This window comes from Schistocerca serialis, unplaced genomic scaffold (assembly GCF_023864345.2).
Source record: "Schistocerca serialis cubense isolate TAMUIC-IGC-003099 unplaced genomic scaffold, iqSchSeri2.2 HiC_scaffold_1451, whole genome shotgun sequence".
Lineage (NCBI taxonomy): Eukaryota > Metazoa > Arthropoda > Insecta > Orthoptera > Acrididae > Schistocerca > Schistocerca serialis.
In genome coordinates this window covers 1439220-1446101 of record NW_026047682.1, presented here as the reverse complement: position 1 = coordinate 1446101, position 6882 = coordinate 1439220, and positions in this window count along the sequence as shown.

Sequence of the window (6882 nt, the reverse complement as noted above, 5' to 3'; positions counted from 1 at the left end):
CTGACCACACAGCGCCGACACTGAAGGTACCGCCTCTGATGCCAGTACTTACACTGTGTACGCTACTGTCCAGAATCTTTCCGTAAACAATGAACGATTACGTACGTAAATGGTGAGAATAGCCTACTTGTATCGGACCCTCAATACTCCTTTCTGGTACACAACTTATGTACGTACAGTCATGCTCAAAAGTATCCGAACGAATCGAATTGCATTTTGCCTGAATCGCATGCAACCCGCATAACGCAGCTGTTTAGCAGGTCCTCTAATAGCCTCTCAGTACAGTCGTTTGACCGTTGAAAATGGTTCCAACAAGTCACCACTAGGAAACACTGCTCCGTATCACAGTAACTCAAGATGTAAAGTAATACCACGACACTACAAATATCAGGGAACCCCCTATCACATATAAACTGTCCTTAACGCTTGTAAGCTCACATTTATTACAATAAATGACATACCTCAAATGTTACCACTCTCATTGTTACGTCAGATAGGTAATGCACGTAGTAAGTTCGTCATATTCATGATTTTTTCATGAAAGTAACATACCGTACTTATTATTTAACGCAAAATGGCATTAAAAATTTAAGTTATTCACGAGCAGCTAGTTGAGAATATCTATGGACTTCAAATGACACGACGAACCGTCTCGTTCTGCATATTGATTCAAACCCAGGTCATGTAGACTAAGCAAAGATTTCGTGACAGACGGAAACTAACAGTCATTCCTGACTAGGTGTACAGAGAGTGATATACCTCGATTTTAGACAGTATCAGTTAGCAAATATCAACTATAAATTACATAACGTAAACATTTTTAACGGACGCGGATTCCTACCCAGCATCTGTTGTCCTTGTTAAGGAACTACGAAAGATGTTAAATATTGCTTCTTCACATGTAACTTATTTGAAATGCCGTGACGTGAAGCTTTGTGTTGGACTGGGGTTCGAACCCAGAACCTATTCTCCTCACACTGTCACCCGCCTACTCCTGTTCCGCTCGCGAATGTCGCGTGGTTGGGGCGATCGTCGGCAGGGCCTCTTATATTGGCTGCAATTCCTCAGTTTTTCTCGTCGTGGCCATTTCGCTGCAAGCCTGAAAGCCTCGAGGAGACGCGTTGGCACGCCACTTTTTCAATTACATGCCACACGTCCTGTGGATACATTCAGTCGAGACCGTTCGTAGCGACATCACTTTTAACGACTTATTGGCTACAACATCGAAATCTAATGGTTCTATCTAAACCTTACATCAATGCTGCATTTAGGCTATAACACAGGAATCTAATGGTCCCATCTAAACCCTATATGAACGCTGTATTTATTAAGTCCCTTACGACGTCTCTTCTTGCGACTTACCCATAAAAACTACGTATTTTTATTCCATTTTCGGGCAATTGTATCGGATGTAAGATCCAATGTTAGTTTTTTTTGTCGCTTATTTGGGGAGGTAACTCTTATTTTCAAACATTCGATTTCTGCAGATTGTTGGTTTCAAATCAGGCGTCACAACGAATACATCGTCAAATGCAAAGTGAGTACGTACACCTTAGATGCTAAAAGCAAACTAATATAACAGAGTACGTTAAATAGGGCAGTATATTGTAGTATGTGTTACTGTACAGCGTGTAGTTCAGAATCGCTAACAAGAGATCCATTTTTTGCATTCACATGACACAATTGTATCGTCAGTTACTTTCCTAACCATTTCAGGAGCGAAAATTTTTTTGATTGATTCAGATACTTCTTTCCCAGCTGGACTTCTTCTCTGAGGTTTATGGGCCAAGTTCGCAGAACCACTTTTACGTATTCTTGGAGCTGCTTCTGGATACACTCTACCAGAACTCGTAGCATATTGGGAGTGTTGTCGTGTGCATTGTTTCTTCATTGCCCCCACCCCTCCCCGTATCTTCTTTATTTTTATTCTCTTCAATGTCTATATAATTCGACTCGAAATCCCTTAACTCTGATACTTGTTCGTCTATTAGATGTTAAGCGAAAATTTCCGCCTCGTTCAGGTCTCTATGACTCATTGTAGAAAATCTTCCTCAAAAGAAACACGTTTGCTCAACTGTGACAAACTGCTAATAATAATGGTTAGTCTATAAATCAACCATGAAAATGAAACTAAGCAACTAGACATTCAACAATTCGCCATCAAACTTGCGTTGTGGGTTGCCAAAAGAAATTTAGACCGAATTAGAATTGCGGTCGCAGGTGGCGTCAACCCAGTGCAAAATATGCCCTTGGGCACAAAAGTTAAAGTTTTTTTTCGTTATTATTTCCCATTTTCAAAAGGGATGATGGGCGATCTGTTATGTTATAATGTGTGGATAAAAGTCGCATTTCAAGATCGCTAAAACTCCTGTACTGATTACTAGTTTCAGATCATTGACGAGACTTCTTCAGATATAAAATACAAAAAGGTAGCATAAAAGAGGGCAACTATAGCATAACACGTTTTATGTTTAAAATTCCTGCATCATTTTCAGTTTCGTGCAGGCCTATGAAATTCTTTTAAAAAATTGAACAATTTTTTTTTACTTTATTCAGAATGGGTTGAATGTGTGGAAGCCCATTCTGAGCAATTAAATTGAGTGTGTGCGCAAAGCAGGGGATGTGTTTCCAGGCTGTGAGTCTTATAGCTGCCACAATATTAGCAGCATTGTCGCTAAGAACACACACGACTTTTTCTGGAATGCCCCATTCCCTTGTGACATGTCGCAGTTCTTCGGAGAGTTTTCCTGACGTGTGCCTTTCGTCGTATTTAAAGGACTGTAGGAGGGTAGATGCCAGCTCCAGGTCTTTAACGTAGTGTGCTGTCACCAACAAATAACTCTCATTTGTGGTTGAGGTCCACCCATCCATTGTCAGCACAACCGCTACCGCAGAATTTATTTTGACTCTTACAATGGTGTGCTGTTGTTGTAGTAGTGTACTGGAAATGGTCTTCCGAGCTGGCATTCTGTAAGCTCCATTTAGTTTGCCTACAAAACTTTGGAAATGTTTGCTTTCCACTATGTTGAAGGGTAAATAATCCTTTACAACAATCTCCAGAAGTGTGAAATCTATCTCTTGATTTCTTCTGTTCGAAAGAGGTTTCGAAAAATACGTAGGTAATGTCCTGTGTTATTGATGCCTGCTGTCTGATAATGAAGTGATACTGTTATTTTCTGGCACCGACTGCTGTTCGCTTCTGACAATTGCTGGTGTTGGTTCCGGATTGTCCGCGTTATTTGTGCAAGAAATATCGGAAGATTCAGGAGCAGGGGGCGCTAAGCGCCTGACTGACAATGACACTGTCGGATGCAGCACTCGAACATGACGCGCTAGATTAAACGTATTTCCTCCTTTATATGAAACACACTTAGAACAACAGCTGCACTTTGCTTTCCCATCACCTAAATCGGCGAAGAAACCCCAAATTCCACTGCTTTTACGCGATCGCGAGTTGCTAGCCATAGCATAAGAGAGTGTTGCGACGAGACGACGCCGCCACTCGGCTGATAACCCGAGGAGAGTTCGTCGAGTGACGCCTCGGTTTCCGGGCTCGCGCCCCTCCGCCACGCCCACCAGACTCAACTGTCTCAGCAAGCTGGAGAGAGCCTTTAATCTCCCCTGCACAGCCGACACAGCTGTAAGACTAGGCGACAGTCGTAAATGGGAGAATGGCGATGTTGAACAGCTGAAAAAATTTTTTTTGCCGTAGTCTCTTTCATGGTTTCAGACCACCGTTTCTCACTTCTCTTTCGCGCTGCATCTGTCATTTTCTCACTGAGGCAAAATTTTCGCTTTAGTTTCCTGTTGCAGTTTCTCGGGCTCGCTCTTTGGCCGGCTTGTATCCTCATTCATTCGCAGGACTGCACAAGATGAGGTGCCACTTCCCCTTGCGCAGTTCTCATTTATGCCCTTATTTATCTAAGATTGCTGTAATTTTTCAGGGAATCCAGCGTAACTGGACTGTCTGTGCATATTTCTCGCGAGTCGTCCTGAGCTTCTGTGCCTATATCTGGAACAAGCAGCATTTTCTAAAATATATTTTCCAGTTTCTAAAATTATTCTCTGTTCCACGGCTCGAAATGCCTCGATAATGCCCACGCGTAGCTCATACATGTGAACAGTCACAGTTACTTTCATCATTTCCACCGGAGGATAGCGATGGATTTGCAGATATGTGTGCAAACTGAGGAAGTAACTTAATGAACCATGATCGCTGCACCTCAGAACTCTAACGATGCTGAAATGACGGTCGAGTGGAGGATGATTAAACTTTGCTATCAGCACACGAGTGACTGGCCTTTTCCACTACTATAGACATATTCGTAAGGTACAAAGAACGAAATACAAAAGGACTGACACGTCAAAAAGAGTGAGAGGTAAACTATTTAGTGCTCGTTCCACAGTATCGAACGTGAAAAAGTGCTCATAGCTCATAAGGTATGCATTTTAGAACTTAGTTCACTGGACCGTTTCTCTCTGATCGCCCTTTATAGAAGTGTCCTTCTTATTCTACTGAACTGGATAATGCGCTATATTGCAGTATCAGTAGCTTCGGAGACATTTAAGCTTGCCTCTCCATTACTTAGTACTTACGTATTCCACTTTTTTCCGTATCGTTTCTTCCTGACTAATGTTTCAAACTCAGTCTACTCTTCACCACTATTAAATTGTGAGCTGAGTCTATAACTGCTCCTGGGTATGCGTTACAATCCAAAACCTGATTTCGGAACCTCTGCCTGACTATAACGTAATGTAACTGGAATCCTCCTGTATCTCACGGCCAGCATGTTCTCCAGACATAAGCCCTATCGAACATGGCTGGGACAGATTGAAAAGGGCTGTTAATGTGCGACGTGACACACCAACCACTCTGAGGGATCTACGCCGAATCGCTGTTGAGGAGTGGGACAATATGGACCAACAGCGCCTTGATGAACTTGTGGATAGCATGCCACGATGAATACAGGCATGCATCATTGCAAGAGGACGTGCTACTGCGTATTAGAGATACCGTTGTGCATAGCAATCTAGACCACCACCTCTGAAGGTCTCGCTGTATGGTGGAACAATATGCAATGTGTCGTTTTCATGACCAATAAAAAGGGCGGAAATGATGTTTATCTTGATTCTATTCCAGGTTTCTGTACAGGTTCTGGATCTCTCGGAACCGATGTGATGTAATACATTTTGATGTGTGTATCTACAGGCAGATAGGATTTGCAAACCTTTTTAGCATCAAATGCTAAGCATTGTCCTAACAGAAAGCCTGAAGGTAGTACTATTGGACCTCCACTTACAAAGTCAATACCGTCTTCAGTTGCTCATATCTCTGTTTTAAGTATGTGGGTATTTGCAAGTAACTTGAACCCTTCTTAAGCTGTTTTAAATGTGTGTTTATATCGTCGAAATTTTTTCACACTGTACCATACTGCCCCTATTCACTCAATGAGTGAATATATTTGCTGTATGTATGATTGAGGGTTTGCAGAATAGTATGACGTGTTTATCATATCTGTAAATATCTTGCATAATATTTGTTTTGCGCTGGTGCTCTTTCAATGAAAGACAAATACACATTTTAAATAACTTTGTTTATTAACGTTTTATACATGCACAAAATAAAAAAAAAACAATTGACACATTTCTTAATATTCGTTGTGTCATATATCTCTGTATTATTCTTTAAATAATTGTTTTTTTATGCTATAAATTCTGCTTCCATTGTGTTCAATGCAACAGGAGCAACGACGTATCTCCGTCGTCTGTCTGTAAACCAGGCTCTACAGTTTCAATATTTATAGGGTTATAGTAGCAGCCCTTGGTGCTGCAAGCATACATATGTTTACATATTGTTCTAAATCATCTTGTATGCAACATTCACTTACATAACATACAACATCGTTTAGTAACGCTTTCACATATACTTGCCACCGTATTTGTCTGTTGCAATCCGTAGCGCACTGCGTAACCAATACAACTTCACGACACTTTTATACAGGTCGATGATGGTTGCCTTATTGCTACAGATGTTCATGTGAAGAGGAAGTTGAAAAGGATCGTAGTCTGTTGTCATCAACTTCTCAGTGTGCTTCATCGGCTAACAATGCTCCCCCTAACTCGTATCTGTAAATTGTGTTTTACATTACGACGGACATCCTCAGTTTCTACTATAACTTCACACTCACGATCTCATGCTAATCCCACATATACATGTTTTGAACCATAAGCTAACATGTACGTACTGGTAAATAGTAGCATTCTGAAATGAACTGATAATATCATAGAGCTGTATGGTTTATATACCTCTCTGCAGTATAGATGACCTCGAAATCCCAAGACTTAATGCAATAACATGCAAAAATTATATAGCACGACGACAGGGCAGTTAACACACTTTCTAAGCAGTGAAGACATAGTGAAAATGACACTGTGCCGCGACTCTCGTCGGTAAGTACTATTTCAGTATCCACAGTCCAGTTCACTTCAGGATACAGAGACCAAGACCATGGGAGAAGCATAACTGATAAATCATATGTAATTATTTGATGAAATTATGACATACACCTCAGGATCCAGAAGACAGCCCCTGGGTAATTACATATCCTGATGATTAAGCATGTAAGTAATCGAATCAGCACATGTGAGGGTAAAGAGATCTCTGGAATTAGGACGATTTGATCATGTGACGTCACAGCAGCGGGCAGGACGTGCAGCTGCCTCAAGCATGTTGCAACATGTGACCCTGTTTCTGTTATCATAATACTGAGGCCATTGAAACTGGAATATTTAGAAAGCGACATTGAATTGTCTGTAAAAAGAGCACTCACCCCATGCTTGAGATAAGCACATCAGCCTTCTCCACTGCTAATCCATTTCAAG